This window comes from Schistocerca serialis, chromosome 2 (assembly GCF_023864345.2).
Source record: "Schistocerca serialis cubense isolate TAMUIC-IGC-003099 chromosome 2, iqSchSeri2.2, whole genome shotgun sequence".
Classification (NCBI taxonomy): Eukaryota; Metazoa; Arthropoda; class Insecta; order Orthoptera; family Acrididae; genus Schistocerca; species Schistocerca serialis.
The window spans coordinates 1,132,297,090-1,132,319,092 of NC_064639.1; positions in this window are offsets into that span (position 1 = coordinate 1,132,297,090).

The following is a 22,003-nucleotide window of genomic DNA, read 5'->3' on the forward strand; positions in this document are numbered from 1 at the left end:
CTGAGACGCCATCTGGGTACATACACACAGGCAAGCGTCACATCAATTACAATGTCATGGCTCAAAAGCCATGGCTGTAGCATACTCATTATGACACTAAAGTCAAGAGCTCTGGTAATAAGCTGCTCAGGTCTTTCAAGACTCAGTAAACCCTTAAAGTAACGTAATGTTCGCTAAGCAATTATGTAACTCCAAGTTAAATAAATAAGGGTTAAACATTTTACTTATAAGCAGAAATTTCAATTGCTGTACTAAAATTGCTAACATAAAAGGATGACACATGTGATAAAGTATAGGAGATTTACCAACAGACATCGGATGCTCTTTTGAAAGTACAGAATAATATATACGAGCTTACCCGCCTATCACACACTATAGGCTTAACATTTAAAGAACAGATTGAGGTTGCACACCCTCAAAATTTAAACCCACCTAAAACAAATTTAAAAGAACATTAGTTTAAAACATCAAAGCTGATTCAACATTGCTCAAAACTTAAAACAAATAAGGAATGTCTTAAAGCTAAAGAACAGCAAATGGAAACACCAGTGCACATTAAGTACTGCCAGCACAATCAGGGCAGAAGTGTTAAAAAACAAATTTACCACTTCAGTGAGTGGCCTGTCTAAGTAAACATTCATGTAACCTGAGACTAACTCGGAGGTTCTAACACACCAGCTGCCTATACAACACTTCTTATACACACATAAATGGAAATCACTAAGCAAATCAGCAAAGTTACACTTGCGGCTTCAAGTAGGTTACAGTAATTGGAAAAAACCCTCATCTTTCAAACTCCACAGGCAAGATTCACTGAGGGAATAAACACAATATGCACCATAACTTCTTTAGTACTCCACATGACGTCATTCAGAGCACCCCTTTCCCTGCCAACATGCAAACTACACATGGTAAGAACATTCCAGAAGGCAAATTGCTGGTGCAAACTCTCTCCAAAATCCAGAAATCCGCCACCATACGGCTATTCTGCATACGGCTCTGACTACAGCAAATGGCCCCAATGGCCACCTTGTCAACAGACGTCCCTCAGTCCATACCTGTTGCTGCCCCGTACCAACACCAGCTCGCCACCTGCAACACAGGTCCTGCCTTTTCCTCGTTCGCAAACAGTGACAAACAGACTGAATCAGTGTAGCAGTCACGCCTCCTACTAACTGGCCTGTTTAACTTGGCTTACCTGGACCTTAAAGGGTTTGTGAGTGGCAAGATTATGCACAAGAAGGTTGAACGGATTCTGAATCCTGACAACTGAACAAGGCCCGATAAATCTTGGAGCTAGCTTACCAGTAATTCTCCTATACTGACCATCACCTACATTGAAGTTGTGAACAAAAACTTTCATTCAAGTTGTGAACAAAAACCTTACCGCCTACCAAACCCCAAAAGAATTGCCTACCCTATTTGTAGCATTTCTTCTGACATCGATGGGCTAACATATTTTTCCTGCCCCATGCCAATTCTGTTTAATAAAAACCAGACTGATATGCTCAGGTGGAAGATCATGTATTTTTCATGGACTGGCAAGTGGCGAATTAAAAGGGTAAGCAAATATCAGTGCCACTGGGACTGCCTTGGAGGTGCTGAGTTAAAGGCAAAGTTAATGTACAGTAAGGACGTATCCCATTTGGTTTGAGCTTGACAAGGTAAATGATTAGAGAGGCCTTTAAGTTCAAAAAAGGAAGGCTGAGGGTAATATGGGAGAGTGGTAATATGGTGGGTGCTATTATTAAAACAGAAACATTTAAACTCACTGGAAAGGAATGCTGGAGCATTATCACTCACAAGGACCTTAGGGGTCCAAACCAAGAAAATATCCCAGATAAATGGCATATAACTGGTGAAACAAAATGAGAGAAACTGTCAACAACAACTAGAATGTAACAGTTCCCGGCATTAGTATGGGGAAGAGGACTCACCTTACCAATAAATAATTTATCCATGGGAGCCTGCTCTTTCGAACTGCAGCAGTCTCTTACACAAAATAGAACCACCCATCTTGCAAAGCTCACACTCATTAACCAGATGGCAAACATACTTATACAGCATTGATCAGGTGAAATTTTCTCGAATTTTAGTCAAGGCCTTATTGATACTCAAGTGCCCACCCACCAAGGAATTGTGAAAATAGTGAAAGATGGAGGGAACAAGTTCAATGGGTAAACAAATATATCCTTTCATAAGACATAATCGGAAATCAGTTCATCATCTAACAATCGCTTTCTAATTGGGTGGAAATAGTGATCTTGATCCTGCTTAAGCCTGAAGTTAGTGAAGAGCTGGGGTACCTCAGCCAAAACAATACAGACAGGCAGATTGTCAGACAAGTCATCAACTGGCAATTCCTGATCCCCCTCAACAAAAAAGCGACTAAGTGCATTGAACACTTGCTTGTCGGTACCTTTAATATGAAGAACTTTAAACCAGAACACGAGTATGGGAACAGCCAAATCTAGCTATCTTGCGCATTTTCCTAGAGTGTGCCAAGACCCAGCTCAAAGCCTGACTGTTGGTTTCCAACTCAAACTCTCTGTGCTCGAGATAAAATTTAAATTTATCAACAGCAAACAAGAGAGCCAAGACCTCACACTCTTAAACGGAGGCAAAAGCTAAAGGGGGGCATCTCACCAGAATGTTCCTGGAGAAGAACAGTGGCAATGCCAGCATTGGACACATCAGTTTGAACAATAAGGTTCTTCTGGAAATCTGGGATGGCAAGTATAGGTGTTTTGATGAGAGCAGTCTTTATGGCTTCAAAAGTGGATTGCTGACTCTGGCCCTAGACAAAACTTCCCCTTTTTTTACAAAGGCTGTTGAAGAGAGCTGCAAGGTCAGTGAAGTGGGGAATGAATTTTCTGAAGTAACTGGCCATGCTAATAAACCTCCATTTTATTCCTAGGACACGGAAATTTTTCAAGCCAGAGGTGTGCTCTTGAACTATCTGAATACTATCTCTGGAAAAAAGATGACCTAGGAACAAAATATGCTCCCTAGCAAGGGTGACCTTGGTAGGTTTAACGGTCAAACTGGCTGAATGAAGCCTTATTAACACTTGCTCGAGATGAAAAAGATAGTCCTCAAAGGAGCGGCTATAAATGACAACATCATCTGAATAATTGTAAACACAAGATATGGTTCAGAAGTCGTGAAAGGACAGCACCAGTGACCAAGCCAAAAGGCACGCAGTTAATTTTGTCCAGGTTCCAGTCTGTACAAAAGGCAGTTGCCTGTTTAGATTCCTCACTCAGTGGTATTTGGCAGTACACTTGATTTAAGTCAAGCACCAAAACAACAAAGGCATGAGCAAACCAAGTAAAACAATTGTGGAAATCAGGCAAGCACACTGACTCCAAAACTACCTTTTCATTAAGAGCTCTACAGTTAGCAACAGCTCTGTAGTCACCACCCTGTTGTTTGGATGCTAAAAATATAGGCGAAGCATATGAGGAGGTGAATGGTCTAACAAACTCACTGCACAACATATCATCAATCTTCTGCCTCAATATCTTCATTGTGAAAGGTGAAAGAAGATAAAGGGCATGACGCACCAGAATGGTGTCTGTGAGATGAATCTTGTATTGGATTTGATCAACCACGGACCAGTGCTCTGAAAGCACATCAGGAAATTTATCTAAGGCAGCTCTCAATTGGGTAGCTCAAGATGATTTATCTGAAAATCTGATTGATCTGTACTTAAGGAATTTATGTTACTCTGAAATTAGCAAGAAAGAGTGCTATGTGACAAGACAGATGGAATTTAAAATAAAAGGTATTGCTGGCAAAATCTAAAACTAAAGCAGTCAGTTAAATAAAGACACATCCCAAGAATAAGATGATGCACAGATTCCTTACCACAAATAATTGAACTGGCCAAGATAAATCGCAAATTGACAAACTCCCCTGCAACACTCTAACCAGAGGCAACTCTTGGCCATTTGCCCTATGAATTCCATGGGAGGAAGTTCCATGGGGGTGAATTTACACAAATTGTGGAACTCAAGATATCACTCATAATCAAGCAATGAGATGCAAGTACCCAAATCCAACAGTCCACAAACCGGTTTGTGATTAAGATGTGCACGGAGATAAGGGAGGACACCATGAATACAACCACAGCAAGCAGGAGGTTTACATAGAGAAACTCCAGCCCCCACCCAATGGTGTCAATTGTTAGGTCTGTGCCCCCACCTAACAGGACACTCACATACCAAGGGATTTTGGGCACCACGACAAAAACATCTCCTTTTAGTTTTGTAATCTATGAGATGAATGACAACCATCACTTCTAGAAACCAGGGAGACAGATTGAGAACCCCTATTCTGCTTGCGCTGCTCATCAGCAAACCTAAAGCCCTCACTAGAGACAAGTACCTGATTTAACTCGCAAAGGTTGTTGGTTTTTTAGCGAATAGGAAATGCAACGTATCTCCTGGCCTCATGCCTTCCAAAATATTAGAGATGCTATCCTGTTCACTAATATTCATATCTAAGGTGGCAACAGCCATCAGAACACACTCAATGATTTGAATCACTATCTCACTAGAACCCTGTACTCGCCAATAATAAAGGCACTCAAGTTCTTTGTGAATACGTATCGGTAACTTGCTCTGTATTATTCGAGCCCTAAGTTGACTCAAGGAGCCCAGATTTACAAAGACACTAGGCAATAAGTCACTCAGCATACCTCAAGACAAAGGATACAGCAAGGAAAGAATAATGGACTGTGAAACTTGTAACGCGTCAGCATGATGCTCGAACCGCCCAAGTAATCACAGCATCTCACAAACCTGACTGATTTCATCAGCTCAGAAATACCATTAAGTAAGCACATAATGGAATTCGGCAACTTAGCAAAGGAATCAGACACCAAACCACACAAATTCTGAGCTTGGCCACACCTCACCCCCTAAACTTGATTAACACTTGGAATACCTTCCTCCACATTAACACTTTCACTATCTAAAATGAAAGAATGGGCACGAATTTGCAGATCTGTTATCCTAGCAATTATATAATTAACACTTTCCTTTTGTTGATCAGATATCTCATGGCAATTCAAGTCCAAAAGACGATTACACAATTGAAATAAGTGCACTTGAACTTGAAGAATTTTCTTGTAAGTGGGTTGATTGTCTCACAAGAACTGAACATTGTCATGCAACTCCTCTACAGCTACAGAAACGGTAGCAATAGCCAGACCTACCTCGCCAACAGTATTAAGGGTAACATGGAGAGGGCTGTCCAGTTCCATGCTCAGCTTGGCTGCCAACTTCAGAACAGTGCCTTCACCAGGTGTGTTTCTAACTCTCAACTCATATTGCAGATGTTTCCACCTAAGGTCGGATAATCCCAGACACCCTCATAAATATGTCACCATATGGATCTAAAACAATTTGAAAAACCTTTTAGAACACTTTATAATGAAATTTTCAAGCACTAAGAGTACTAGTATGTGTGTATGCACCCATGGAAGATGATGAGAATGAAGTGAAAGATGAGTTTTATGGTCGACTGTAACAGCAATTAGAAGGCATACCAAGGAATGATGTTAAGATAGTGATGGGTGACTTCAATGCAAAAGTGGGAAAAGAAGAAGCTTTTAGAGAAATAGTAGGAAATGAAAGCCTGTTTGAGGTGTCAAATGGTAGTGAAGAGTACATGGCTCCAGAACATAAGGAAAGCCACAAGGCACTCGCCAGATGGCACTGCTTTTAATCAAATTGACCATGTGGTAATTGACAGGGGACATGCGTCTGACATCCTTGAAGTTGATAGCTGCAGGGGGGTAGACTGCGATTCGGATCATTTTATGGTAAGAGTGAAATTGAGACAATGCATAGCCATCTATAGATCCAGAGGGAAGAGTAAAACTCCACAAACATACAATGTTTCCAAATTGAAAGAGAAGGGAGTATCCGAAAAGTATGAAACAGAACTGCAGAAGAAGTGCGAGGCTCTGGAAAGCATCGAAGGAAAGTGGAGTATGATTAAAGAGGATCTACAAGAAACTGCAGAAAAAGTTTTAGGTTTAGAAGAAAGGGTGAAAAGGGCAGAATGGTGTGATGAAGATTGTAAAAAGGCAGTGGAAGAGAGAAATGAAGCAAGGAAGAAAATGATAAACAGGACAACAAGATCTAATACGGAAGAATTCATGAAGAAAAGGAGAGGCAGATAGGCTTTGCGGAAGAAAAAAACAAGAATTAGAGAGGAGATGGATTACGGAGCTAGAAGAAGAGTATAATGAGCAAGAAGTAAGAAAATTCTACGAGAGAGTTCAGGAACTGAAGAAAGGCTTCCAACCACATACAGTATTCTACAGAGATAAAGAAGAAAATTTTATAGGAGGAGAAGAACAGGTTCTAGACCGATGGTCTGAATATTTCAGTGAGCTGCTAAATGTTGCTACAGAAAGAGAAGTTCGGAAGAAAATGAAATAGAGGGTGACCAACTTTGGCAGAATGTTAGTCAGGATGGAAGACCTGTACCTACACCAACAATAGAGGAAGTTAGAAAGGCAATTAAAAGCCTAAGGAATAATAAGGATGCAGGTAACGACAACATTTCAGCAAAGATGATCAAGGGTGAAGGTGAACATTAACAAGATCGGTACAACAGCTGACAGTGGAAATATTGGAAAAGGTAGAGATGCCAGACCAGTGGAACATGGCCATTATATACCCAGTTCGTAAGAAGAAGGAGAAAGCAAACTGTGAACATTATCATGGTATTGCTTTAGTCAGTGTGGTGTACAAAGGATTAGCCAAAGTCACTGCTGTGAGACTTGTACCAATTACAGAAGAAATACTCACAGACTACCAGTGCGGTTTTTGATGGGGTAGATCAACAACTGATCCGATCTTCATTATAAGGCAAAAAATGGAAAAGTGTTATGAATATAATGTGGATGTACACCAGCTTTTTGTAGACTTTAAACAGCCCTATGGTAGTGTTAAAAGGAAAAAGCTATATGACACCTTAATGGAGATGGAATTCCCAAGTAAACTTATCAGACTGGTACAAATGACCATCACCACCACAAAATGCCAAGTGGAAGGAAAACTTTCTAAATAATTTGAGGTCAACCAAGAGTTAAGACAGGATGATCTATTATCCATGCTACTCTTCAACAAAGTGTTGGAGAGAGTGATGCAAAGGGTGGAGATTGATAACCGAGGTGGCACTCTGTTTAACCATATGCACCAAAATCTAGCTTATGCCGATGATGTGTGTATGCTGTCTAGAAGTATGGAAGAAAGATTTGGCAGACTGGAAAAGAAGGCAGAACAGTTGGGACTTAGGGTAAACAACACAAAAAACAGTATCTCTCAGGAAAACTGCTGTTTTTACAGAGAAATATATTAAGTTGAACAGAAGCAATTATGAGAGATGTGGGAAGTTCCAATACCTGGGAATGCTGGTTACGGAGGATAGCAGAATAAGAGAAGAAATAAAAATCTACTATTGCTGCAGGAAATAGAGCTTAGTGGGCCCTAATCAAGATCCTTCAGTCATGTAACCTGAGCAGAAAATCGAAGGTGATTGTCTATCAAACAGTCATAAGACCGTTGGTAATGTATGGCTCAGAAAAATGGACAACAACTGTAGCAGAAGAAGAACTCTTGAGAAGATGAGAGAGGAAAATATTAAGAAAGATTTTTGGAGCTGCGTATGAGGTGGGGCAATGGAGGATAAGGAGAAACAAGGAATTGGAAGAACTGGATAGAAATCCTGACTTGTTGACTGAAATTAAGTGTAACAGATTGAGATGGCTGGGCCATGTAGAACGAATGTCAGAGGATCGAGCTGCCAAAAAGGTTTACACAGGAAATCCAGGTGGCAAAAGGAGCAAAGGGAGACTCCAGAAATGATGGCTGGAGGATGTGGAAAATGATTTGAGGAAGATTGGAATCAGGAGAGGGAGGAAATGAGCAGAAAATCAACAGGATTGGGCTGTGATCATCAGAGAGACCAAGGCCCTAGATGGGCTGTAGTGCCAAGGAGTAAGTAAGTAAGTGAGTAAGAGAAAAAATTATGCCTTCAACACAAGGAAAGTCTCCCATCAACCTGGCCCCTTCAACTAGAAAGGAAAGCAGTCACACTCTGTTGCTACCATTGAAATGTCCAAACACAGGATGCACAAAGGATAGGAGATGTGGAAGGATGAACCCAGGCTGAGCACACCATTTTTCCTTAAGAAATTACAAATCTATTTCAAAACAGCCAGCAATCAGAATGATAATTAAAAGCACACTCTTCTCTTGCACCTGATGGATAATGATGAACAGCAAATTTCTCTTATACAAGCAGTCTGTAAGACAAGAGGAATATCAATTTAAACAACAAGTTTCACTTACACAAACAAATTTAAAACAGGGAAACAATAACTACTGTGTATCACAACAGTTAAGCCGAAGCCAACCACTGATTGGGCCACTCTTAAAACTCAGTAGACATTTATTTTTATTTTATTTATTCAAAATTACAGCCTATTATCTAAAAATCTAAAATAGGCCATGCAAATCACTTTAGTTGGGTAGTTATACGTTATGCATTAATTATTTATTTCTGATACTTAACTTTTAAATAAAAGAGAGATTAAAAAAGAAAAGAACTACAACTACTTCTACTACTACAGAACCACATTAAAACCCTTAATTAATTACCCAGCTACTAATCTACTACAAACACTAGAATTTGTTTGTTCACTTATTTTGGTGCATTTAATTTGTACATGGTCGTTTCCACTCAGTAGACAACAGGTTAAAGTCACCCAAACTTCTATATGGCTGTAAGGCCCATAAATTTAACCCACACAAATATAACAATGGAATTAAGTAAAGGCTGAAATATAGGAGTATACACGTGGGCAAACTCAGAAGCCAAGGCTGTAGCATATTCATTATGACACTAAAGTCAAGAGCTCTGGTAATAAGCTGCACAGGTCTTTTAAGACTTAATGAAGCCCTTAAAGTAACATAATGTTCACAATTACATAACACCAAGTTAAGTGAATGAGGCTTAAACCTTTTAATTATAAGCAGAAATTTCAATTGCTGTACTAAAATTGCTAATATAAAAGGATAAGACACTTGTGAGTACCAATAGGAGATTTACCAACAGACACTGGTTGCCCTTTTGAAACTACAGAATAATAGATACAGGCTTACCCACTTGGCACAAACTTTAGGTTTAACATTTACAGAAAAGATTGAGGTTGCAGGCTCTCAAGATTTAAACACATCTAAAACAAAATTAAAAGGACATTAGTTTAAAACATCAAAAAGTGATCCAACATTACTCAAAACTTACAAGAAAAAAAAAAACTTAAACATTAGTGTCATGCAATATTTTGTGTAATGTAATATCTTGTACAGAAATCTTTTATTAACCTGACACGTTCCACATCATTACGAAGTGTCGTATTCATGATCTATGGAACAATTATTAATCTAATCTAATCTACTGACTTAAAGCTAAGGAACAACAAATGGAAACACCAGTGCACATTAAGTATGCCAGCAGAATCACAGCAGACATGTTCAAAGACGTATTTACCACTTCAGTCAGTGGCCCATCTAAACATTCATGTAACCCAAGGCTAACTCAGAGGTTCTGACACACCAGCTGCCAACACAATACTTCTTATACACACATAAATGGAAATCACTAAGCAAATCAGCATAGTTTACACTTGCAGCTTCAAGTAGGTTACAGCAATTGGAAAAAAAAAAAACATCTTTCAAACTCCACAGGCGAGGTTCACTGAGGGAATAAACACAACATGAAGCATAACTTCTTTAGTACTACATACACCATCATTCAAAGCACCATTCCCACTGCCAATATCCAAACTGCACATGGTGAGAACATTCCACAAGGCAAATCGCTGGTGCAAACTCTCTCAAAACCCCATAAATCAGCCACAATGGATGCTACTGTGCATACAGCTCCTAATACAGCTAGAGGCCCCAACAGCCACCTTGTCAACAGACTGGCCCCTCAGTCCATACCTGTTGCCACCATGAGTCCTGCCTTTTCCTCACTCGCAAACAGTGGTAAACCATGTGAATCTGTGTGGCACTTGTGCCTCCTACCAGGATGCCAGTCAATCAGAGGATCCAAAAGATTGTGCAACGCCACCATGGCTCACTGGATATTAACTGCAGTTTTCACTGGATATAATTTCTTCATACATAGGTACATCAGCTTTGAAAATTTTAAGATTGTATCTATTGCAATCTGCTGAGGCATCAGCATATAACATAAACTGCAACAGTGCTATTACACTCTGCTGGGACACATTACATACTACTTTTAGATTCTGTAGATGGCTTCCTTCCAGGATAACGCGCTACATCCTGCCTATCACGAAATTTTGATTCAGTTGCAAACCTGATTAAGTATCCCACAGTAATGTATGTCATTAGGTGTCAGTGCCAAAGTTTCTTGACTGTTCTTACATGTTGCTTCTCCTGAAGTGTAACATCAGATCAACCTGATTTCTTGTATCCAGGTCACAAAGGATATCATGCGAAAAGGGTGTTTTGAGTTCCACCTGATGAATGTTTTTGGAACCTATGCTGATTTCTATGGAGAAGGTTATTTTGTTTAAACTCAGAATGTGTTCTAGAAATAGATGTGAATGATATAGGATTGTTGTTCTGTGGATCATTTCTATTTTGTTTCTTGTTGTTTGATGTAATTAGTGCTCTTTTCCAAACACAGGAAAATATCTGTGCTCATGGGATCTATGTTAAATTATGGTCAAGACTGAAACTTATCCACTCAGAAATTCAGGTCCTGGAGCTTTATTTGTTTTTACCAATTTAAGCTGCTTTTCATCACCACTACTGCTGATTACTATGTGACTCATCTTAGCAATGGTACAATTATTGTATGATAATGAGGGCAACATTCCTTGATGTTGTTTTGTGAGGGCATGTTTGAAGATGGAACAAAATGTTACAACTTTGGTTTTGCCGCCCACTATTTGGGTTCCTGTCTAATCTACGAGCACATGAACACTTTTCATGTCACTGACAACTTTAACTGATGACCAAAATTTGTTGACATTTTGAGACTGGTTATGTGATAGCCTTCTGCTGTGGTTGTTATTGAAGGCTTTGTACATGGGCTCTCTAGTAGCTGAGTGCAGTTTTATTAATGTCTGCCTGTCTGCAGATTTATGCTTTATTTTGTACCTATTGTTTCTTAACAAGTTCCCTTATACTTTCTGTATCTAAAGAGAAATCTCTGCCAGACAGTTATTCTGCTAGGGACATATTTTTCTAGAGTTTGTGTGGCTGTTTGTTTAAATCTGAGCCACAATTCCTCTATGTAAATCAAATTATTTTTACCTTCCATCTGAAAATCTATTTTTTGAACATGTACATTCTCTGCTTACTTTTCTAGCTTTTTGTACCTTTGTGCCCATTGTTGTTGCAACTCCATCATGATCAATAATCCCAGTTTCTATGTGAACACCTAAAACAGATAAGGTCTGTTTGTTGCCAACAAATCTAGTGTTTCTAATATAGGTGGGGCACTGAACCATGTGTTATAGGTAATTTTCAGAGAAAACTTCACTGGAATTTTCTCTTGTCTACCACATATGAAGTTGTTCTGAAGTCGTAAATTTCCCAATAAACTGTGGGGAGATTAAAATCTCCTCTAATTATTATAGCATAACTTGGATATATGTATACTAAGCAACTGAAGTTTTCAGCTGTTCTGTTGGCCAACGAAAGGCTCCAACTACAACTTTTATTTCATTTGCGATTTTTGTTTGTGCGTAAACCATTTCTTGTCTACTGCTCCAGATCCCATCCTATACAACCTGTACTCTTGGTAAGGACTTGGATTTGCTCCAGTGATTTCAATACGATCAATTACCAGCTTTTATTGACCCTTGGTGCTGAATATTATGTCAGCCTCACTGCATTTTAATAATGTTCCAAACTCTTCTTCTTCTTCTTCTAATGATGATCCTACAATTTAGCATCAATATCTTGATATTCTCATCTGTTTGAAGCATTTCTTGAAATCTGATATGAACATTTTGGTGCCCTCTGCTGCAATGCTTGTCCCGACTGGAAAAAGAGCCGAGTATTGTAAGAAATGCTTATATGTGTTGCAAACATAGCCAGCTACACTGGTAATTGCCTGTGGTGTGTAATTCCCCCTTTATGCATTTAGATAGACCATGCAGCTCTCAACCCTGTGGCATATGTCTCTGAAGTTGCATCCTAGGTTGTTACACAATTACTGTCTCTCTTCCATCTGGCTCAAAACAAGAGATCCCAATCATTTCTAGGGAAAATACTGCACTTTGTGAGCTTCATTAAAACACAACAAGAAAGGCTGGTTGTTATCACTTTTTCTGTCAACCATCAGAAGGTACTGGATACAGCTCATAACCCAGGAAATGTGCATCATTTGTTCTGATATGGGCAGTGATATGCACCTGATTGCACCTTCTGCACTCAGCTACCACTGGGATGGCCTCTACAGCATGTCACTGAGAGATCCACACTGAGTACACATGGTCCCCCCCCCCCCAAGATTTAGTGCAATTTTCCTAAGGGGTACCATTATTTCCTGAATGATTAACTATCAGTAGTTAATATTCGAGTTCACTTCTGCTTCGGCTTTGGCATGTTCTGGGGTGTAAATTGCATCCCATCAGTACAAGTGTACTGACTCAGATTCATTGCCAGTTTCACATAGCACTACATACTTGTAGGTAAGGAAGATGGGTGCTGTACCATGGGCTCTGCAGACCAGTCTTTTCTGGCCTGGAACAGCATCTTTAGGAGTAGAAAATTCTTGAGGTTCTTTGGGTATCTCTGGTACTTTTTTGGGGGATTGTTTGACCAGCACATCCATTTACAACAGATTCCAAATGTTACACTGAAGTCAAAACAGATTTTTAACTTGCATAAACTTCAGCTAATATATTACGAGCCTGGATACGGCATTTGCAATGGGGATTTATTCTAATCATGCTCTACAAACGTGCATTTCAAGTAAGAAGATTCACTTGCAAACACTTGCAAGTAATCAAACAATGTAGGCTTTCACAGCCAGTGCTGATTTCACTTAAAACTCCAGGCTGTTACGCCATAGTCGATACAGAAAACTTATCCCTAAGGTTTCATCTCAAACTGTAGACTGACCTACATTGGTACCACAAAAATAAGTGTTAACATCCATCTGGTTGAACACAGGAAAAATTGCTGCCTGGGACATATGGACAAGCTGGCCATAGCAGAATTTGTTTACCAAAAGGGTGAACATGAAATAAAATTCAATGAGAAAAGTGTCATATCGAAAACATCGCATTATCACGTATGCGTGTATAGAGAGGCTATTGACATTTATAAACACTGTAATAATTTTGACAGAAAAGAGGAAAGTGTTTAAATTACATAAAATTTGTATGTCAACATTTCACCATAAGGACGATAATCAATTACTTCCAATCAAGAATTCTGGCATTACCAGAATACTCTCGCAGCCAATGTCATGTGATGAACTGTGGTGCCCTCTATACTGCATATACATTCTGTGCTCCCTCAAGTTCTGGCTGCAGTTCACCACTTTACCTCTGAAGGTGTCTCCTGCAATCAGAAGAAACATTAAGGGAAAGTTTTATGCATCAATCACAGCCTATCAGCCCAGAAGTTCTAAGTGAAGTCTGGCAGGCAAATTTGAATGTCAAATTTTTAAGCAGTATATGAATGATAACAGAGAGAGGTCATGGCACCATCCATTTTGCGCACAGGATGTTTGAATCTAGAATTTGTAGGTGGAATTCTCTGAACCACATGGCCTGACTTATATACAAACGAAGAACCAGAACTCAGCTAAATGTTAGAAAATGATTGAAATGCACAAATTTCCAACCACCTTTCACACTCAGAAAATTTAGTAGTGTCTTATGCATTAGTCCCAAAGATGAACATTGCAGCTTCTGAGCTGTGGCCTTAATTTAATGTCAAGCCACTTTCATTGCTAAAAATAGGTATCAGCTGTGAACACGAATATCCCTTTAATGTGTTTTCATGAAACCTTGTTACTTCCATGTATCATTTCCTTTACAGCAAGTTGTCAGAATGTAGTGCAACTACAATTTTTGTCAGCACAGCAAGAATATTCTTCACTCAACATTCCTTGCCTTGCGGGCACCATGGTACTTACACCTTCATTCCCCATCCTGGCCTCTGGCACGACTCAAGAAATGTTGGACTAGTTATAACCTTCTTACTATTGAGATGTATTTCCATGCATCATTTCCTTTACAGCAAGATGTCAGAATGTAGTGCAACTACAATTTTTGTCAGCACAGCAAGAATATTCTTCACACAACATTCCTTGCTTTGAGGCCACCATGGTACTTACACCTTCATTCCCCATCCTGGCCTCTGGCACGACTCAAGAAATGTTGGACTAGTTATAACCTTCTAACTACAGAGATCAATTTTATAACACATACCGATAATCAGCCGCAATGTTGACTGAACACCACTATTGCCAGATTAAATAATAAATCTCCACATCCAGTATTTTACATGTTTGACAGGAATATAGAGACTCTAGCACCGTGACTTCCCAAGTTTCATGAAAATGGCATTGGCAACAATAGTGATGACAGTTTTTATCACACTTGACTCTATCATCAGTGTCCTGATGTTTTATATGTGGTGTGTTTTGTATTTAAGTGCTGTGCTTATTTTCATTTACTCAGTTAATGTTAGGAGTGACAGCAGTGTGCAAGTTGTTTTCACACGAATTAGGCTTCTTTGCCTGTGCAGATACTACAGATACCCATGAATCTGTTGGGAAATTTTCTTCATAATCTTATAATTAATCTGAAGTGGATTACAAAATTTTAAAAACAGTTTAGTACTACTACTTTCACTGTTATTTAAAGTTTTCCTTATTTAAGTAAACATATTTTAGTAGATATTTTAATTATTTATTTCCAGGATAATTTTGGGTTATGCACATAAATCTGGTGCACAGAAGTAATCAGGAAAACATGAACATGATGCAAAATTTGTGAAAGATCCAGATAAAATAAGAAAACCAGTAGGTAGCCACTTTTTACCAAAAAATAATCCAATATCAAATTAAGTAATCCTTCAGTGTCAGCAGAAGCAGAAACTTGTTCTGAGCAGAAACTTAAGCTATAAGAGGCAATCAGAAAGTTTCCAATTGAAGACCGTACAACCCAGAATCAGTATGCCACCCAGGAAAATTGTACTGATTGGTTGGTTTGTGGGGGGTTGAAGGGACCAGAAAATTGCATTGAGCACTGAGGTGATTATCCCACTGAAGCATCAGATTGAAGACACCTGTTTGGTAAAACACCATGTCCTACTGTGTGAAGAAGTCTGTAACTGCCTGCTGCACATCCTCATTTGACAGGGATTGTCAACTCTTCAAGGTCTTTTTCTGAGGGACTGAAGGAGTGTTAACCACATGGGGAGAGTTCAGGACTATAGGGTGGATGCTCAAGTGTCTTCCAGTTGAGTTGGCATAATTTCTGCACTACAACATTTGCAGTATGGGGATGTGCATTATCATGAGCATGGCACACTATTCCACAACAGTGGTTTTCAACAGACATGCTACTCAATACAGATTCTTCATTGTCCAACTGATTTCTATCAATGCTTGTCCTTTTGCAGTTAAGAAAAGAATAATAGCACATTGGCCCTGTTCGGACGGATTTGATAATAACAACATCGCCATAGTTCAAGTTTCCCTGTTTACTGCATGCACATAGGAAAGACACAAATGCCACACTAATCCCTTGCCTACATTCAGTGCTTACATACACACATCAGAGTCATGCTAAATTGCATATTTTTTGTAGCAAGACCCTCAAACAGAAACTTTTTTATCGCTCCTTATAACTGCTTCTGATTATGTCATTTTGCCATCTAATGAAGGAGAGGCAGTGACTGTGACTGGGCAAAGAACATATCCATTTAATAATAGCGATAGAGACAGGTTTGGTAGAACTGGTGTTTTAAGTATTGATTCCATGTTCAAGAAATTATTGCTTAAAGAAAGAAGACTTTCTCATGAACTGTTAAAAAGAATTTTAGATGTTGCTATCTTTTTAGCCTCACAAAATTTTCCTTTTAGGGCAAGTAGTCACCAGTTAGGATAGCTAGATAATGGTAACTTCTTGGGGTTAACTGAATTATTGGTTAAATATGACCTATTTTTAAGAAACTATACAATTTATGTTAAAACCTGTTAACAGAAACATAAAAAGGTAGTACACTATTTAGCATGGAGGGCACAAAAAGAACTTTTATATTTGTGTGGTGATGATATATTAAATAAAATCTTACAAGAAACAAGTTCTACTTTTTTCCTCTTCTCCCTCACCCACTCACCCCATCCAACCAATGCTATTTCTGATGTGTCTAAGACCAAACAGCAAGTTCTGATTTTAAGGTGTGTTTTTGTTCCCAAAGAGGAAAATAAATGGGTAATTCATGAGAGGTGTTTGAAATGCTTTTATTTACAGAAAAATATGCAATTAGTAATGCTATTGTAGATTTCCTTAATTAGAATGAAATTCATTTACAGTACTATAATGGTCACTGCTTTGATAATGGATCAAATATGTCTGTGCAAATAAAATGTGTGCAAGCAAAAATTACCTGTCAACAGTTTCTTCTTGTGCAGCTCATACTCTGAACTTAGTAGGATTACATTCTACAAGAAGTAATGAAGTAGTAGGTACATCCTTCAGCTGTCCAAACCAGCTGCACAATTTCTTCAGATCACCCCTCACAAGATGGGAAGAGTTATTAAAATACACAGCCAATCGATCTCTTCAAAGCCTGTCTGAAACGAGACGGAGTGCATGAACTGAGACAGAACAAGTCAGTGCAATTTATCTCTTGGTGGGACAGCAAAGGTAACCAGTCTGATTAGATATGTCTCCAGGTCTGAAACATTGATTCTCTTGAGTGCTTGAAAGGGTGGTTTGGTGAAGACGTGAAAGCAGTTTGATTGTGCAGTCAAATGATATTTCCCTTGATACTGAAATGAAGAACATTAAAGCTCATCTGTAAGAGCTTTTTGGCCTGAATTAGTAAGTAGCACTAAAAGAATGATAACTGAAATTGGGATTGAGGAAGATTTTTCCAAAAAGAGAAAGGAAGAGGAAGGTTTTCTTGAATGAATCTGACCGGGATAGTAGCGGAGTATCTGTCATACTCCCAGATGAACCTGAAGAACAACAATTTCAAAGAAAAGGTTTCTGACATAATCATACACAAGATTATACAACATAGTCTTTCACAGCTGGTATTTGCAGTTTAGCTGTGATTTATGGGCATAATTCCCTGCCTAATGTTTTGTCTTCTACTGCTGGAGACTTCATCAGATGCTTTAATGACCCAGAAAGCTGTTACAAACTCAAAACAAGTCCAGCAAGCCTCACTGTTTACATGTATCCACACATTATTTGATTCATGATGTCATCAGACCACTGTCTAAGACTGCAGAGCCATGCTGACATATGCTATGGAGCTTGTACAGGGGGAAGAGTTGGAACTGCTTGTTTTATTTAGCACTAGGACCCAAAACTAGTCTAATTTCAGTCCTCCTTCATTTATACTGAAATTGCTTTCACACTTTTGAATTTTTAAGGCCTCTCTGTACGTCCGAGCATAGTAATTATGAGACATTGCTAATAACACAGCATCAGAGAAAAGGACTTGGTGGTTTCCTGGTCCTAGTGCATCACCTGCTACAGCTAATTTGATTTTACACTGAAACACTAAAGAATCTTGTATATGCATGCATATTCAGATATAGAGATATGTAAACAGACAGAAGGTGCTGCGGTTGGCAACACCTAGATAAGACACCAAGTGTCTGGCGCAGTTGTTAGTTTGGTTACTGCTGCTACAATGGCAGGTTATGAAGATTTAACTGAGTTTGAAAATGGTGTTATAGTGGCACATGAGTGATGGGACACAGCATGTCAGAGATAGTGATGAAGTGGGGATTTTCCTATACGACCATTTCACGAGTGTACCATGAATAACAGGAATCCAGTAAAATATCAAATCTCCGGCATCTCTGTGGCCAGAAAAAGATCTGCCAAGAATGGGACCAACAACAAAGGAAGAGAATCATTCAATGTGACAGAAATGCAACCCTTCTGCCAATTTCTGGGTCATCAACAAGTGTCAGCGTGTGAACCATTCAATGAAACACCATCAATATGGACTTTCGGGGCAATAGGTTCACTCATGTACCCTTTCCTGGGCCTATCAACATCGACATTGGATTGATGATGACTGGAAACATCTTGCCTGGATGAACGAGTCTTGTTTCAAATTGTATCAAGTGGATGGACCTGTACGGGTATGGAGACTACCTCAAGAATCCATAGACCCTGTATGTCAGCAGGAGACTGTTGAAGCTGATGGAGGCTCTGTAATGGTATAGGGTGTGTCCAGTTGGAGTGATATGGGACCCCTGATATGTCTAGATATGACTCTAGGAAGTGACACATATGTAAGCATCCTGTCTGATCACCTACATCCATTCATGTCCATCATACATTCAAATGGACTTGGGCAATTCCAGCAGGACAATGTGACACCACAAAGGTCCAGATTTGCTGCAGAGTGTCTCCAGCAACACTCTTCTGAGTTTAAACACTTCCACTGGAAACCAGACTCCCCAGACATGAAAATTATTGAGCATATCTAGGATGCCTTGCAACGTGCTGTTCAGAAGAGATCTCCATCCGCTTGTACTCTTACAGATTTATGGACAACCCTGCAGGATTCACAGTGTCAGTTCCCCTCAGACATTAGTCAAGTTCATGCCATGTCATGTTGCGGCACTTCTGCGTGCTCGCAGGGGCCCTGCATGATATTAGGGAGGTGTACCAGTTTCTTTGGCCCTTCAGTGTATATACTCCTGCTATGGCAAGCAGTGTGTGTAGATTCTTTGCACTGTTCTAATATTCATGCACCTTTCTTGTTGGTTTGAGCTCTGTACAAATACCATGTTTTCTGAGTAGTTTGCTGATGCAATCTGTGATAGCTTTTACAAGTAGAAGGAAAACTTTTCCTTTAGTTGGCTCTTATCACCAGAAACTAGACCTTTTAGGGTGTAGCATCCTATTTATCTGTTTATCAGAGTCGCTGTTTCTTCTGATGGCCTTTCTTAATTGATTGAGCTCGTCCTTCAAGAACCATTATTCATAGATTTTTTCAGCCCATTCTGCTAACATTTTGATCACTCCTCTTCTCTGCTTGGGAAGGCAGATCGAATCTTTGTGAGGGTATCTATCTATGTGAGTGGGCTTTCTGTAGACTTCATGACCTGAAGTTCCATCAGGTTTTCTAATTATTTGTACATTTAAAAATGAAATATGACCATCATTCTCTTTGCACATAGTAAACTTTTTATTAGAATTAATATTATTCAGAAAATTTAGAATTTCAGAGAGTTATTTTTCTCCACAAAATGGTATAATCTATCATCCACATACCGAAGCCAATAAGAGTATTTCTTCTTAGTCATGTGAAGGGATGCTTCTTCAAATTTTCCAATATGAAAATTTGCTACAGCTCCACTGATTGGGTTCCCCACACTCACACCATCAATTTGCTCATAGACATTGTTGCACAATTGAAAGTATGTTGATGTGAGACAATGTCTGAAGTGATCTATGATATCCTTTGATAAGGAAAGTTTTCATTCTGTTTGTAAAAACTACCACAGATTGCATCAGCAAAATACCCAGAAAACATGGTATTGATACGGTGTTTAAACTAACAAGAAAGGTGTGTGAATATTTGAACACTGCAAAGGACCTATGCTCACTGCTTGCCTCAGCAGGAGTATATAAAATCCCATGCTCTTGTGGCCAAGTGTGCATGTGAATTACAAAGAGAAGCATTAACATCCAGATAAAACAGCACAAGAGTAATTTTTTGACTGGGCAAGATGGATAAATCACTGGTAGCAGATCATGCACTAGGACTGGAAAACCACCAAATTTATTTCTCTGGCGCTGTGATAATAGCAAAATCTAATAATTACTACACTAGGCTGTACAGAGGGGCCATATAAATTCAAAATCACATAAACAATTTCAACAGAAAAGAAGCATTGAAATTAGACTAGTTGTGGGCTCTAGTACTAAATGAAACAAACAGTGCCAACTCTTCCCTTCTACAAACTCCATGGTGTGCGTCAGCATGACTCCGCAGTCTTAGACAGCAGTTCGATGACGTCATGAGCCGACTGTTGTGTGGATACATATTAACAGTTCAGCTTTCTGAGCTTGATGTGAGTCTGTAAGAGCTTTCTGGGTCATTAAAGCCTCTGATGAAGTCTCGAGAAGTCAGTTTTATGGACAAGATTTTTTCTAAAATGGATACTTGGTATGAAGAAATGAGAAATTTTTGTACAACTTTTGAAGCTATTCTCAGACTAAATATAATTCTGGATGATTTTGATATGATTAAGAAAATAAGTAGAAATTATCCTGACGATCTGAGGGATAATCTTATCAAACAAATGCAAATGTTTAAGTCAGTGAGTGCAGCTAGTGTTCAGGATTTGACAAAGACAACAGAAAACAGAGACCTTCGATTTCTTTTTTAAAATGAAATTTGTAAGTTGAGATTACAATCTGTGTTTCCTGGGTGTTACATTGTGCTCAGGATTTTAACCGGCCTACCGGTGACTGCTGCTTCAGATGAGAGAAGATTTAGTAAATTAGCATTATTTAAAAATCAGTGAAGATCAATAGAGCATGAACTTCTTTCTAAAATGAGCTTCAGAGATAGTGGGTGACTTCATCAGTTACAAGAATAAAAGGTTCAGTGTTCCAACTACATCTGTCTAAAATAGTTCAACTGACACTTTCAATCAGACTTTTTAAGTCAAGATAAAGAAGTATGCTGAAAGGTTTCTCACTAAATGTTAGGTTTATTTCTTTTAGTAGCTATTATTATTATTACTATTATTATTATTATTGTTGTTTTTGTTGTTGTTATTGTGTACACTACTACAGTTATGGAAAAAATCTCAACACCAAAAAATAATTAATGTAGAATTATGAAATTTCAGGAATACCTTTGTCTAGGTAACACTTTTAATTGATTAACAATGCTAGAGCACAGGTTAATGTAAGTGCGAGATGGTGTCATTGCGAATGTGAAATGCTGGTACATTAATAACCAATGTAATCACCAGAATGTTGAATGCAAGCATGCAAACATGTATGAATTGTGTTTTACTAGTGCTGGATGTCAGTTTGTTAGGTGGAGTTCCTTGCCTGTTGGACTTGGCCAGTTAATACAGGGACAGTTAATGCTGTTTGTGGATGATGTTGGAGTTTTCAACCAATGATGTCCCTTATGTAGTCAATTGGACATAGATCTTGTGATCAAGCAGGCCAAGCCAACATGTCAACACACTGCATAACATGTCGAGTTACAACAAAGATATGTTGGTGAGCATTACCCTCTTGGAAAACATCCCCTGCAATGCTGTTCATGAATGGTAGCACGAAGGTCAAATCACCAGATTGATGTACAGATTTGCAGTCAGGGTGCGTTGTATAATCATGAGAGCGCTCCTGCTGTCATAGGAAATCACAGCCCAGAACATAGCTCTGGGTGTAAGTCCTGTGTGTCCCAGTACACAGACAGACAGGTTGGTTGCAGGCCCTCAAATGGCCTCCTCCTAACCAACACACAGCCATTACTGGCACAGAGCTTTCATCCTCCACTGAGCTCTCACTTGACACCAATGAAATCTCAAATGGCAATGATTTGGGATCATTGGAATGCCTGCTAAAGGATCTGGCTCAGAGCTGTCCTTGAAACAATCAATTTTTAACAGTTCATTGTGTCACTGTGGTGCCAACTGCTGCTTAAATTACTGCTGCAGATGCAGTACAGTCTGCCATAACCATATG